This window comes from Anguilla anguilla, chromosome 9 (genome assembly GCF_013347855.1).
Source record: "Anguilla anguilla isolate fAngAng1 chromosome 9, fAngAng1.pri, whole genome shotgun sequence".
Lineage (NCBI taxonomy): Eukaryota > Metazoa > Chordata > Actinopteri > Anguilliformes > Anguillidae > Anguilla > Anguilla anguilla.
The window spans coordinates 26,578,558-26,595,025 of record NC_049209.1 but is presented as its reverse complement, the minus strand read 5'-3'; the positions used below and the strand labels follow the sequence as shown (position 1 = coordinate 26,595,025).

The 16,468-nt window shown below is 41.7% G+C and overlaps 1 long non-coding RNA gene across 1 annotated transcript in view; it reads right to left on the bottom strand.

The window, feature by feature from the left end:
• Positions 1-16,468, bottom strand: part of LOC118235888 — a 102,843-nt gene that overhangs the window by 32,481 nt on the left and 53,894 nt on the right. Inside the window, exon 3 of the long non-coding RNA XR_004766934.1 lies at positions 11,343-11,418. This is a non-coding gene — a long non-coding RNA (uncharacterized LOC118235888). The remainder of the gene's footprint in view (positions 1-11,342; positions 11,419-16,468) is intronic.

The window sequence follows — 16,468 nt, the reverse complement described above, 5'->3', positions numbered from 1 at the left end:
GCGCCGCAGACCGAGAGCGCGAAAATCAACGTGCGCGAAAATCGACAGTCCGACCGGTTCGGCCTCACAGCAGGGAGGCCGGATCGGGGTCCAGACTTCCCGGATCAGACAGGAGAGGAGGGGGAGCGGCTGTCAGCGAGACCGCGGCCAGTCCATGGAGCTGATTCGTAAAGTGTCAAAGTCATCTCGCGCTAGCGTCACGGAAGTTGCTTTTTCTGCTTATGATTTCAAATCAGTTTGTGAAAATGCAAAGAGCTTTTCAGCTGTCAGGAAACAAGATGTAACACACACCCCCTAACAATTAAAGGATGGGTTATTTACATTTGAACTCTGGGAAATTTCCAGTTGGGAGTGCGAAAGAGCCAAGAGACATAGTGTAATCTCCGGAGAGCAGCGGAAGCCCCCTTTGTTCTCTTTTTATCGTTTTCAGAGCCTTCATCTTCAGAAGATCTATTGCCTTGGAGCAAAAAGTATGCGGCCAAACAGCCGCGCCGCCACCCCGGTGAGCTTCCTCACAAGTTCTGGATTCCCCACCGTCCCAGCCTGAAGTCCGCGCTATCCCGGTGACATCAGAGAGGCGGAGCGGGTCAACGGGGCACCATCGCGCGCAGCATGTCCCTCTGGGCTGGCCGCGATCCCTGTGCACAGAGAGCCAGAAGGCCGGGAGACAAACGCTTCACAGCCAGGCCTCACCAGCCCACTGTTCAGCTGTGGTGTGTGAGAACGCTCCCCCCCCCCCCCCCACCCCCATCGTACACGCAAATAAACACACACGCACACACATGCTCACACACACGCACATTCACATGTACACACATACCACACACACGCACATTCACATGTACACACATACCACACACACGCACATTCACATGTACACACATACCACACACACACGCACAAGCACACACACACATACTCACACACACACATGCACACACACAATGAATGGTGGAGGTGACATTCACTCCAGGTGTCCGTGGGCTGGAGAATGAATCAAACAGACTCGAGGGATTGTGGAACTGCTTCCACTGCTCCCAGATCAGGAACAGAGGCTGTGTTATACAGACCACCTTAAAACCACCTTAAATGCTGTACAGGGCCCTTTGGAAGCATGCACATACTGTACTCAAACAGAATCAGAACACAGCCCCACCACAGCTGAGGTTCAGAGATACAAACCTTTTAGTTATGGACTGGTAGGCAAACGGGCCCTTCATCCCTTTCAAAGAAGCAGCATATGTAATTACACCTTATCAAGTTTCTTATTATGTCTGATGCAGATATGCAAGAAAAAACCACCATGAGTCACTGTCTTCTGATAAAGCAACTGGAAATACAATCAAAGTTAGATAAAGAGACTTGGAACAATTGCTAAACAATACAACATGGAGATGTCAACAGTGTCGGACACAAAGGAAGTCAAAGAGGCCAAAGATAGCGGATTACAAAACAAGAAGTGAAATCAATCAGAAAGCCAATGCAGAAAATAAATTTAGCAAATTTGCATCCTATAATTTGATATCAGTGTTTCAGATCGCTGTGGAGGAATTTAAGCCTACTCTTCGAGGAATTGCTTTAATTCAGAAAAATTGTTTTCAAGCATGAACAGTTCGTTTCAGTTCCTGCCACTGCATCTCTAATGGGTTAAAGTCAGAGATTTGACTTGGCCATTCCAGTACTATAATTTTGTGTCTTTTCAACCATTCAGATGTGGACTTGCTTTTGTGTTTTGTATCATTGTCTCTCTGCATAACCAAATCACGCTTCCGCTCAAGGACAGATGACCGCACATTCTCCTTAAGAATTTTCTGGTGCAGAGCAGAATTCATGGTTCCTTAATGGAATAATGGAAAATCGTCCAGGTCCCGAGGCAGCAAACCATACCCACACCACCATGTTTGACTTGGTATGATGTTCTTACTGTGAAATGCTATTTTTGCTTTATGTCAGACAAAATAGGACCTGTGTCATCCAAAAAGTTCAATTTTTGACTCATCAGCCCATAGAACATTTTGCAAATGTGAAAGGAGAATAGATGTTTCTCTTGGTTAGCAATGCTTTCCACCTTGCTACTTACCCATGAATCTCATTTTTGTGTCTTTCCTAATGAGACATAAACGCTGAGGCACTTAATGGAGGTTAGAGAGGCCTGCATGTTTTTGGATGTTCTTTTAGGATGTTTTGTGTTTTCCTGGATGAGTTGTCGCGGCACCCTTGGAGAAATTTTGGCAGGCCGGCCACTCTGAGGAAGATTCACCACTGTTCCAAGCATTCTCCATTTGGTGCTCAATGTGGTTCGGATTTAGTTTAGTTTATTTTAATTTAGTTTAGTTTATTTGACAAAATTAAAACACATGTATCAAAAGACTTGCATGTGAAGAAATTGTCAAGGATAACACGAAAAAGTCCTGGACTTATTTTCATCGTGGTCCTTGATGTTCCATCAGCCATAGCAAGATAATATCAGGCTTCAAAAGAACAACGCAACATACAAAGATTCTTACCACAGTCTAAAATACATAATATAGTGTCAGAGCCTTAAAAATGGCTTTATAACCCTTTCCTGGCTGATATATTTCAACAACTTTTTTTCTCATCTCTTCTGGAACTTCCTTTGATTGTGGCATAGTGTGCTTGTAAAAACTCTGTGGTGACTACTTCACTCTAATGGTCAGGTTCAGTATGAGTGAGGCCAAGCTGTGTTCAATCACCTGAATTTAATTATCAATTCAATTAGGTTAATTGGTTGATTGAATAACTAAGGGGGAATAACTTTGTTAGATAAACAAAATAATAATTTAAAAAATGTTTCCGTCTGTCCAACATTACATTTTGTCTAAAGATCTGAAACCATTCAGTGTGACAAATATGCAAGAGTAGAGGAAATAAGGAATGGGGCAAATACTTTCTCACAGCATTGCACACATACAGTAAGCATGTGTACAGTACAGTAAGCATCATGAGCCGCAGTGGAGAATCTCCTGCAGCCTGAGCAGGGGAATGCCAGGCAGGCTGGGTGAAAGGTTTCCACCTGGCAGGACACCCTGGCATCACCTCACGAGACTTTTGGTCTCAACAGCCCTTCCGAGGTTTAAGTAAACAAGGAAAACACATTTTTAAAAAGTAGACTTATGAGCCACTGTATATATGTTTGTGCCTTTATGTTTCCATGCAACCTACTTCAAATTTCGGGCTGAAAAAACCCACAATTTTCAGTGGAGGGGGCTGTTAATTCTGTGGCAAAGCAATAGGTCTTCGGACAATGGTGAACATTCAATGTTTTCAACAGTGACAAATCTGCCAAGAGCACCGATAGCATTTATCCATGCATTAAAACACCTGATTTTCCTGGCCTCTCTGGCATTTGCGAACAAACATCGTGAAGCCAACCAAATGTTTCTGGTAGTCATGTCATTAGCGTGGGTATGTAAAAGGACGGCACAGTCACACCGCTTTTAAAATCCAGTGGCAGGCCACAATGCAAGCAGGGGCAGACAGGGGGAACCGATGATTACCTGCCATGAATAGGTGTGACTCACGAGTCTTTGATTGCGTATTCTTCATGATAATTGGTCGTTTGAAGCAACACTGCATTAATGTGATTAGAAATAAGGTGATTAAGGAAAGTGAATCATTTTATGCTTTACTCTCAAAATCAGGGCTAGCCGTTCGGCAGTAGCAGAGGATGAAGCATGACAGACTTGGTTTTGTGTGGCTGGGAATTGCAGCCAGTGTAGCCAAGCCTTTTGCATGCAATGTCAGGCAAGTATCGTTGGCCGAGATGACACTAAGATCTTTCTGGAATGGGTTTCTGTCTACTGTTCACGGTGAAAACTGGGAATGAGTTTCAGGCATTGGTGAAGTGACAGAAAATCTTTTTTAAAAAACAAATTTTACACGGATACCACCCAAAAGGTTATTTTTATGCTACCACAAACTCGCCCTTGGATTTAACAGAAACCACCGAGCCATCTGAAGTAATAATGTCATTCAGCTGAACAAAAATTGATCTTGGCCCGACTCAAGCTTATAATGTGCTTTTAATGTAAGTCTACTGAAGACTCGACCGGCTTCCCATTCATAAGGATAAACTTGCATCATTATAATTTCGGACTGACATATTACATCTCCCCATATGGTCACAATACATCTTTTTATGGAGTCACAGAATTCGTCCCCATGTTTTTGTCATTATTTCAGTGTTATCATTGCTTTTTTGAAAAAAGCCCCATTTTTCACCTCAATTTGCAATGCCTGTGCCTGACCCATTGTTGTAGCTTTCACCAATTCATCCAATACAGGAGGGCAGACACTAGCATGTGCGTCTCAAAAAAAGCATGCAGCTAGTAATTATAGCGCAGGAGGACTGCCAAACTTACGCAGCTTGTGCACACAAACAGCAGTACCTTGGCTGATCAGAGGGGGTGCTATTGCATATACCCTGCCAAATGAATTTTCAGAAGATGCACCAATTGGTGTGTACCAACCGAAGGGAGACACACCATTCAATGTTAAAAACATGGAGTTGGGTATCTGCTGGTTCTGCAAGCACTGTATAATCTGTGGTGAGGTAACAGGCAATCCTGTGCCGTCTCTGCAGGACTCTTGGACACAGTTGTAATTGGCGCAGTCAGACAACAATCTGAAGTGTGTGACACATCGCTGAATGCAGTGCAACTGTAGCACAAAGAAAACACACTACATAACCAGCTACCTGCACATCCTTTCAAGTATTTTGTTGCTTCTGCTTCAATACCTCAGCCATTTTTTCAAGTACACAGCTTGTTGTCTCTTGCGGAAAATAAACCACCTGGCCTTGTTCTCACAGGTCCGCAAGTCTGTCACTGTTAGCTGGCCCAATGTCTTTCTGACAGGCGAAATAAAATAAAATATTAAGTAAGCTAGAAAAGCAGGAGTCGGAAAACAATGAAGGCATGTTAAATCAAGGCTTATAAAATCATTTTAAACATTTATAACACTCAGAAATGACAGGGTTGACATGGTTCATATGAAACTGCTATATAAATAAATGCAGACAAGTGGCTAACATGGTTTAGAAAAATGACCAGTTGGCTCATTTGTTTGTTTTTCAATCTGTTGCGTCAATCACTGGGTTGTAAATTTACATCGCTGGCGGCAAACTCTGGCTTCATGTACCGTGATTCCCAACGGCACTGAAGAAGTCACATTACTGTGGTGTGGTGCCTGATTAGTCTTGGTAATGTTTGTTTTTATTTGATTGAATTTCACTTTTCCTTAAGATAACTTGCAGGCTTTGATCCAGAGGTCACTTGTTTCTATTTTACACATGATGGATTCGCATAAAGGATGTTTCTCCTGCAGGGCTCCCCTATTTGTTCTGTGCTGCAGCTGAGTTAACAAAAAAACACAGTTGAAATTATTTTGTGTGTGTGTGTGTGTATGAGAGAGAGAGTGTGTGTGCATGTGTATGTGTGCGTGTGCCTACGTGCTGGTACTTGTGTGTGTGTGTGTGTCTGTGTGAGTGTGTGAGTGTGTGTGTGTGTGTTTGTAGCCATGAGCTTTCAGGCATCATGTGTAGAAATCAGCACTCAGTTGTAATTCAGAGCATCTTGCCTCAATTAGAGCTGAAAGCCCAATCTCCTCCCACTCTGGGGATGTTTGGCTCTAGATCCATGAGCAAGATGTGTGTGTGTGTGCGCGCATGTGTGTGTGCGTGTGTGTGTGTGCGTGTGTGTGCTTGTCCATGTATGTGTTTGTTGTGCAGGCCGATATCGACCTCTGATCAGGTCAAGTCAGGTTCAGACAGGATATAATCAGGGATGAATAGAGTTTACACACATGCACGCATGCACACACACACACACACACACACACACACACACACACACACACACACACACACTAACACATCCTCGATTTAGACCTCCTCTGACCTCCAGAGCTGTGTGGAGCTGCACTGTGGGCTATTATGGCAGATCTAATGTGCCCTACAGAAGTCAACGTGAGTTCCTCTAAAGACACAAGTAAGCGAAAGGGGAGCATCTATTCGACAGGCGCGGTGGAAAAGAGCGGTCCAGGGGAACACAGGAGAGGGAGAGAGATGGAGAAGTGCAGAGGTGGAGAATGGAGGCCGGGGGATTTTGGGAAAGCAATTAGTGGCCTGTAATTATGCTCATTAGCTCAGCTCAGCTCAATTAAAGCAAGGTGCAGATGAACATATTGCTGTGCTAATCGCTGGGTCTGCAGCACCATTCAGACTGATAGCAGCAACATATATATAACTGATAAACGCCCAGCTCAACTAAGACAGCAAATGGACTCGCATACCATTAGAGGAAAACTGGAGGAAGATGGTCGCAAAGGAAAAGAAAGAAAGATTGGGAGGAAGGAGGAGGGAGACACGTAACCGCTACGAAAAAGGTGAAACAGGAGTGCAAATGACATAAAGAGAGGTGTTGGGGGAAGAGGTCCACGTGGGATATTAATGTAGAGGCATGACTCCCATTATCTGCTACGAAGATCACCTTGGGTGGGACACCAAACACCCACAAAATACCGTGAAATAACACCTCTGTCAGCCCGTATTGAATTCTGCTTCAATGGCATGCGTTCAGTAATGTGGAAGTACAATAACTTACGAAACGCAGAAAGTCCACCGGTAAATGTACAGTCAGAAATACAACAATACTCCAACGCAGTTCATGTCTCAGTATGAGGAACAATTACATTCATTCCCTCTCCCATTTTCTCTGCAGCAAGCCCATTAATATTGGCCACGGTGCACTTATGAAAGAAAGCTTGCTTTCATAAGCTGGTAAAGAAAAATATCCCCTTTTAAAGAACAGGTACATATTTTACATAAACCTCATGAGTGATAAGGAAATGCAGATTGAATGGCGAGGGAGAGGGAGAGAGAAAGAGAGAGGGGGGATATAAAGGGATATTAAAACAATGAGGCATAAAATACAATGAGAAAGCATTTAAGACAAAGTGCGAGACAAAGTGAGGGGCAACCTATTCATAATAATCAGAGCTGAAGTTAACATGAAGTTAACTGATAATTTCCTACGGGGAAAGGTGACACTATTAGGTGCCAAGGTACTAGGTGGATATACTAGGACTAAACAAACAGACAATAAAAATGCCACGCGTCCCATCCTTATGATTATTTTTGCTTAATAGAAGTTTAAGTACAATTTACGGTGTGCATGTACATGTGTCTGTGTGTGTGTGTGTGTGTGTGTGTGTGCGTGTGTGCGCGTGCGTGTGTGTGTGGAGTCTATAAAGCAACTAACGAGATGTAATTAAGAAGAATAATGGTTTTGCCTTCTTTCAGCCGTTAACAAGTTGAGTGGCAATAGTCAGTGTGCGAAAGCAATCACATCTCATTTTCCACCCAGGCCCCGATAACAGCTACAGCAGTGAATTATGATAACTCGTGACACTTAATGACTAGAGGAAGCCAGCCATTCGCTGCGTGCAGGCAGACTCACAAGTCAAGGCGCTTAGCACCAAGGACAAAGCAAGGCTCTCCCCTGTTCGGAAAACTCAAACTTTTTTTCCCAAAAAAACACCTTAATTGCATTCGAATTAATATCGTCTCCAATGTGATTCAGTGAATATTTGCCCTGACCCTAGCTTGACTGTATTAGGGTGTTTTTTTATCTCATACAAATATATGTCAGAGATCAATAGTATAACATTATTATCCCTTTCATACTTGCAAATATATATGATAGGACCTGAAAATTATAGGTCGATTGCTAACCTGAACATGTTTGAGCATAGAGGTAGAGAATGGAGTTTTATCAAGCTCATTATTCTCACTCATGCAATTAGGTGAAAATGAACAGAAAGTGAGTTTTTATTAATGATGCACTTAAACAAAATACCTTCAAAATTTAGACAGAAGGGTATGTCTTGCTAAGAAGGGTGTGAATAAAATCAAAGAATTTGAAAATGAGAACAAAGCAAGCAACTGAAAAGGAAACAAGTGTTTCAGTGAAAGACAAAATTAGGTTCTCAGAAAATCTAATTATAACTAGTTGGATTATTGCTAAATCAATGAAACTAAGGTTTGTATATTTGAATTGCCTATTTACAAATAAGACAACTGATATTTAAATACCAAGTCTGATCCATTAAAAAATGTAAAAAATTAATGTTCTATATGACCTTGAAATGAAAATCTTTTTTTCTAAGTTTGGATTAGCAAAGCACACTTTGGAGAGGTATGATAACTTGCAGTTTCTTAAAATAAAAGTTATGAAAAAGTATCACGATGCTTCAGTTCACTAAGGCAAGCAGAAGCTGACTATCAGCTATTTTTTAAAACTGAAAAACACCACATAATTTCCAAGACTCACACCTGACATTTTCAAGGCTATAAAGCTCATTGTGAACATGAACATTAGCACATGAAAGGAGTTTATGAACGCCACTATGATTGTGTGCCATCAGATGTAGGCTACACGTACCGTCGTTTGGAATTAAAGATGAATTTGTAACACCTCCCATGAATTTATAAGGTTTTACCATACTAGCTAGCTAACAGCCTAATAGTCTTACAAGAAAATACACCTGTTAAGTCCTTGACTCTCGCTGTCCTCAAATACTCAAAAGCAATGTGCGAACACCCTCAAATCTACGAGACCATAATGACAAAAAATATCCAAGATTTCTATTATATGGGGACCATAAAAAATGTAACCGAAGTATACCCATTTTTTTTTATCTGTAGTGAGCAATTTGCAAGATAAAAAAGATTTACTAAACACGCCCTCACCTACCCTCCCTATAGTTTTGAAGCTTGAAAATTATCTGGTGCTTTCACCTTTACAAACAGTGCATGTGAATTAAGTTATCCTCAATCTCAATCAGGGTTTACTGTTAAAATGGCAGCTTTGCTCACACAAATTGAAAACAAATTATAACAGACTGGCACAGCGGCCAATCAGAAATCTCACACTATTCCCCTTGAAAAGCACTTTGTCTACTCACTCATTTGAAGGGCATCCTTGTGTTATGCAAAATCATCAACAATCTCCTTCAAATTCAGTTCCTGGGCTCTGACACTCTTGATAGAAAGTGTAAACAGTACATTCAGTCACTCCTGCCCTATACTGCCCCTCACATATTGTTCTTGATGATTTTAATTTAGAAAATGAGTGCTCTATTGTTGCAACTGTGACAGCCATGTCATAAATAATAGCAGTGCAGTAACTTTAGCTACACACCTCACCGAAGGTAGACATTAAGCAGATGGTGTTCCACTATATGCATTTTTGCAAGTTGGGAAACTGACCTTTGTTGAGTGATCTCAGCTCTAAAATGGGTTCAGAATGACAGCAGATGAGCAGGGAAGATATCCCTACTGACAGTAGTAACCTAAATGTAGATGGTGGCCACACAGATGTTTAACCACGTTGAGTTGCAGGTAGGTGACTGCCTATATAAAAAAGGCCATCCAACTTTGCCAACTTGGCTACCTTTTCTGCCGATTTGTTTTCTCTACTGAGATATACCTTTGTGTTTATAAAGCATTTAAATCTGACACTTGACATTGGACAACAGCATACACAGGCACATTTCCCAGTAATCCTTGCATATCAGAAAAGAAGACAACTGCTGCCAGAGAAAGCATCACAGATAGTTTAATTAATAGTGTTTGCAATACGTTTTGTGCACGTCTGACATGTTTGGAGACTACTGACAGCCAAAATGCTTGTTGAATCGAGGGCACATATAATACACATGCAAGTGCTGGTTTGGATATTGAGTTCACAGTTTTCTTGCATCATGTTCGTGTTTGGTTGTGGAAATAACGCCTATGACTACCAATATTCAAGGTTAATATACACGCGATTGCTTGTAACCAGCAGGGGGCCCCCAAGTTTCCAGGGCCCCACGCACTTGTGTTGTTTGCATGGTGGCAAAGCCTGCCTCTACTCTTTGGGGGTCATCCGGAGGAATGAATGTATTTACCGGCAAAGACTTTGTGGTTTTTTCCTGACGCAAGGGTGGATCTTTTAAGGACACTGTCTCCTGTAATGGCTATGCCAGTCTTCTCTTTGCTCTTTCTGCGCTTTGATAAACATCAAAATCACAGAAGTGGCCATTTTGTCTAGCACAGCCCCACATGTTGAACCCTCCAATTCTTTGCTTTTACAGGCATGTACACGCACAGGTGTGATTTTCCTTTGTAGTGCACCATAATTTAATCAATTGCGTGCCATACCTCTGCAAGAACAAAAATAAACGGCTTGTGATTTTTTTGAAGCCAAAACTGTCATTTCTATAGCTTATGCTTTTTCATTTTGTCAGAAGCTGTCTTGCAAGTGTATTACTGTCAGAAGCCTCATAAAACAATCACAGGTCATCACATTAGCACCCAGAGGAAACCTTGTGTCCAGTTCCCAGAACTATATAACTAGCACCTGTTCAGTCTCCTTGGAAGTTGTGTTTGCCTACTTCCATATGTAGCTGAACACTGTCTCTTCTGCAGTAGCTTTCAACATTTCATCTGTAGCGAACAGTTTGCAATACATGTATGGTGTAAAGTGATACATGTGTTCTGCAACTTCAGTAATGTCAGTGAATTAAGCAATGGGTGCATCAAATATACTTTTTCTCCACCTGCACTAATTTCTGGTCACTGCCTGGTTCTGCATTCCTGCTCCCCTGTACCTACTCTTAATAACACAATCAAGCTGATCTTCTTCATCCTCACCTGAGCTTTCCTGTGACTGATCAAGCAATTCAACTGGTCTCCACTCTTCATCTTCATTCTCATTGTCATCCATTTCAATGTCACTCAAATTCCCATCTAAGAGCTCAGCCCGTACATCTTTAAAGATCTCATATTTTGTAAACCGGAGTTTACCTAGTTTACACATAGATTGTGCGGCGTGGCGTGATAACTTCTATGCTGGTAAAACAATGAGCTTGGTTCTACTTCACACGTTTTTGATGTTGTATAAAAAATAAAAAAACAGCAGGCTAAATGGGCTGCTCAGAATTGGCCCTGGGATTTATGTCAGAACCGTGCTCCTGTAAAACCAAGCAATCATTTTTAACTATGTTATTCGCAAAAACCCACCCTTGGTCAAACTCATCTAAGAATGAGGTAACGACCTCAGGGTATAATTACAAATGTACAAGAAAGCGAAATTTCAGACATGACTAGCGAAACTGCTCATGTGCCGTGTCAGGTTTTTAAAAAAAATATATTTTCAGCTAAGTGTAATCGGCTACAATATTAAGAGCTTGGACATAAGCCATCGATGTGCATTACAGTCCTCCAGCTATAGCTAGGTATGCAATAGGTAACCATTCACAATACAATATAAAACGCTTACCATTCAGAGAGTTCCAGCAGGGCCCTTGATTCAATTGGCTCCTAGTTTCCCCCATGGTTTTAAATTTGAGATCTGGCTGGAACATATAAGGTGTACAGGTTGTGTCATTCCCAGCCAGTTAAACAATCAATGCACAACATGTAAAACAAAACAAAAAACCTACAACACCCAAATAAAATGGCCTGTTCACCTCAAAGAGCAAGAAATTCACTATTAAAAAAAAAATGTATTGCAATATTTTTCTCATCAACATCTCATCAACATTGCGGAATCATGTAAAATAGCTGAAAAATAGTTTTATAGGCAACCTTTAAGAGTGAAGCATTTTGTGTAAAACAGTACTTCAATATTACTTCCTGTTTAACAAATAAATGTATTGCTTAACATGGTATTTTGAATGGGTTATATCCATAACAAGACTTAATTGCTGTTTGAATATTAACAAAAATGTGAAAATAAAATGGAATGCAACACATGGAAAAACATGTAGGTTTTTACTTCACCTGCCTGTTGTATAAAATTTGATATGCATATATTTATGCTATAGAACAACCCAAACTTTTTTGAACAATAATATATATATATATATATATATATATATATATATATACATACAATATAAATTCATAAATATTTAAAATGAATGATCACACATACCATTTGTTCAACTCTTAGCTTTAAATTTTCTAATCTGATAACTTCATCATGTGTGTTCAGCATAGTAAACAAATGTAAAATACTTGCATGTCATTACTAGTCCACTAGAGGGTTCTAGTTCAAGTATCTGTAGCAGGAGTGGCCAACCTTTTTGTCTTCACCTTAAATACAACTGCCACTGAAGACCCAAGAAACCAGATGAGGTGTGTTTTCTGTGCAATCGACTCTTACAATCGATCAATTAAATGCTGAGTAAAACCAGCAGACTCTGCGACTTTCCAGGACCTGGGTGGGCATCCTGATCTACAGGGATGCAACAGGTTTTGACATCAGTCTCATTTCATAGAGAAAGGAAATACGTAGATTCCAAATTCCCATTTCATATCTGACACACTGAGCGTTATTTGGTTAAAATTGGTCAAACGTATTTGGAGGTCGCTTTAGAAGTTCAGAACGTTTCAGATTTCTAAATGACCTCCTTTCCCAACATGTTAATTTCTCAAAGGTCCCACTCTTGACTTCATATACTGCAAGCTGTTCCTTTTGTTCTCTTGAGCAGCCTGATTGGTAAAAATGCTCCACACAAGCATAGGTTGAGCCCTACAGCCTTGAAGCTTTACCACTGATTACCAGAGGTCAGCACCAGTGGGACACAACAAGCTGCATGTTGCTGGGATAGGACCAGCCAGCCAGGGGTTCCTTGGATTAACATGTTTATTAGGAGACGTCCAAGAGAGACAAAAACAAACTTTTCTGTGCACTTCAGCCAACGATTTCTTAAATACACAGAAAATATGCTTGCTCAACTTCCGTGGATTGTGTATGGCTTGTTAGTGGTAATAATTTTGGGTTTATAATACCCTTGTCTCACAGGAAATTCTTACATAAAGAATAAAGAAAGCTTGTTAAAGGTTACATTATTACAACCCAGCAAAATTGTAACCACACGCGAGTCTCGAACAAATCTGACATGCATGCGATTGCTCATGTGTGACAAATGTCAAACCACAACACGCCTAATATTTTGACTTTGTCACTTTAAAAGGTCTCTCCCACTAAGGTGAGCGCTCTTGTGCAGGTGGCTGTCTTTGGACGATTTCAGCAACCACACATCGCCAACCCCTCTGGCACCTGCTGCCACGTGGAAAGACGAAGTGAGAAAGAGCGAGGAGGGGAATTAATACGTATTGGAGGAAATGTGCCAGTCAAATATGATTTCATTACATGAACTAGGGAGTAGCAACAATCGTACTGAAAGTAAAAGCACTCTGAAATTCCGGCTTATTCGAATGGTGAGCCTTAAGTGCAGTGCAACATTGCCCCCTTTCACAAACTGTTCATGAGTGACACAAAGCACAATGGATATAATTATCAAATGGCACTATAGATGGCAGCAGCTTCCTCTGTGAAAACGGCCGGTGCACTCGGCGAAGATCTGCCATCTTAGCTCCCACAATCCCGCACTCCCACTCGCTTCCCATCTCCCACACTATTATAATGATATGGCTGACACTCCCTCTCTTTTTTACCTGTATCCCTTCATCCCTCTCTTTCTTTCCGAGAGGACAGGGCTCGGTGAGGAATAGCTGCCGTGTGCAGCTTCTCGCGTTTCCTTCTGCCGTCTCTCTCTAATCTGATTAGTTTGATTATTCCCCCGCCAGCACGTTCGCCATCTCAGACCCTGCGTTTGGCGCCGCGAAGAGAGATACAGAGAACAAAAAAAAAAAAAATGGATCGTGTCGCTTTGAGATGGCAATCTGCCAGAGGATATCAAAAACAAAACAGACAAAAAAAGAACCCTTCCTTTCATTATGCGGAACCATAATAAGGGCAGTGTGTGTTTCCCCCGTGAGAATTCTGAAGACTGACACCGGCTAGAACAATTCTAAAGACAGGAAATGGCTTTCGCCAGCCATCCGGAACGACCAATCCCAGAATTTCGCTCCCCCTCAGTCGATCAACGCACTGGCCACATGGCTGCCATCGACAGTGGTGTTGAACAGCGCTTAATTATCCAAATTCTTTATTGTTCTAACGCCATTAGTCCCATCGCAATGCTTCACACGGCTTCAGTGAAATTCACAGAACACGGTGTGCAAGGTGACATGCAGTCCTCCGGCCACATGTGACAGATATAAATGGGGCTGGTGTGAGATGGAGAGAATTAATCAAAGGAAACTCGAGAGGGAGCCACGGTAAAGGGTTACCACAGGAGGAAGGTCAGAGCGCAAGGTATTTAGCTGGTGTGCATTCTTCCACTCACGCAATTCACTGATGACAAATTACTGATGACTCTGAAGAAAAAAGTTGCCTCATTTGCATATTTTAGATCACTGGACTTTGCTGCTCCCATGACACAGGTGCAGTTCCCCTATTGTGTTAATTTGACATGTTGTTTTTCAAAATGTCTTTCCAATGATGGCTGAAATCTTCTCTTAAAAGCCGTGCCAGTTGGAAACCAAACCTATTAATAATTTTTTTTTTTACGTAATCCGTCAGAAATTTGGAAGGTGTGCTTTAAGTCTCCGGTCGACATTCATTTTGTTCAAAGGAGCGCAATTAAGATCTCATATTTTATTAATGTCAGTTGGGTGCGTGGCAAAAGGTTAAAAAAAGGCATGATTACTGGTTGCTCCTGGGGTTAATAATACTAATCAGTGATTATGGATGGGAGCTAAGGAATGGAAAGGAGACAGACACTGGAGGGAAGACGGGAAGAAAGGATGAAGCTCAGAGAAAGAGGGGGTGTGGTAGAGAGTAAAGAGAGGGGTGGAGATGATGGGCTGAGGGATGGAAGTGAAGAACCACGCGTGTCTCTCTTTCTGATGAAAGGTCAAAGAGCCGTCCTCCTCCGAGGAAATCAGATGGAGACAGGACCCTGTCCTCATTAGCTGCGGAAAAGGTTACGGAAAGGTTAGGGAGCTCACCACGTTCGGACCTGACACGCACATGGCGGGAGCATCCATCCATCATCCGCTGGCACCGATTAAGGTTTGGTTTTGGGGCTGGAAGCGGTGGAGGTGGGAAGTGAGTGGTGTACACACACGTGCGAGATGAAAAATGTGATTCCCCGCTGACTTCTCTAATGGGAGGTCAGTGCGCCTGGGAAATGATGTGGACCTCTCGCCCCAGGACACCGTGTTTCAACTCACAAAGTCTCCGTGTGCCAGTTCATTGAATCAGTATCCATGTCTGCCATGAATTTGCTTGCAAACATGTATGTATGCCCTTTTATGTCATATGGCCTCCGTCAGTCTGCTGTTGGAGAGACCAGTGAAGACTCACAGAGTTCCTCTTCCATGACTGTCACCTCAGTTAGAGCAAGAAGCGCTCTACAGACACTCCACATCATCACCTGTCACCCTTGTCACCCGAGAATGTACTGAAGACATGCTGGAACTACAGGAGTACTGGGATGCTACAGAGTTGGTTAAAGACTAGAAAATACATGATTGAGGCAATATACTACATTGTATGTTGAATTATGAGAGCAGTATTCCGTTATATTAATACTGCTGCACAGAGAAAAAGATTGTTTCACAATATTGTTTTTCTGAAAATATACGCATCACAATTATTCACACTCATAATAATTCATTTTATGAAATCCAACAAAAAATACATTTACATCCACATGCTACTTTTTAAAAGTTTATCTCAATGTTAGAGATTAATAGAACTGTATTGTGGCCTCCTGTGGTTTCCACATGCTTGAGAATCCACGCACTACTTGTATCATTTATTTACAGTATTATTGTTCATCTTTATGAAGGGTCTGGGTAATTTTGTAGGACACTGAATATATTTAGCAGTAACAGGTGTGAAACCACATACAAGGAATTGGAGAGGCAGGACACCCAAGTCAGCTCAAAAGTCAAAAATTCAGGACGAGGCAGTTCTGCTTGCATACCATACCTCACACTTAGACTTTCAGGAAGGGTCCAAGGTGTCAGAGGTCAAATACCTTGTGACCACAGGCCCGATGCTGGACACCACTGTATTGGTTACAGTTGTACATCCCTTACCATATTGACATGCAGCACCAACTGCTCCTGTAAACGGTAAGGCCGTGACCATGTGTGTGCCTATCACAGAACATCTGTGTGAAGCACAAGATTTGCATCATGGGAAATGATGTGGATTATATCATTGAACTCCACAATATTTTATTTTCTTCTCCAGTAGTCCAGTGTATTGGTAATGTGATAAAACAGGCTTCCCCAAATTTTACACCAAGGGGCCATTTACAGAGCAAACACTTGGGCTTGAAGATAAAAATCACTCAGTGGAACTGCCAATATGATAAATATTTTCACTCTGCTTTATTTTCACACTGAAAACCTGGATGTTGGGTGTATGTATTGTAGCTAATTAGCACAGAAAGCGTGTCAACCGTACTGTGCAGGTGGTCAGGTTTATTTAGGCATAACTTCGCTTGCTCCTTCAGACTTTGGGTAATAGTTGCATCT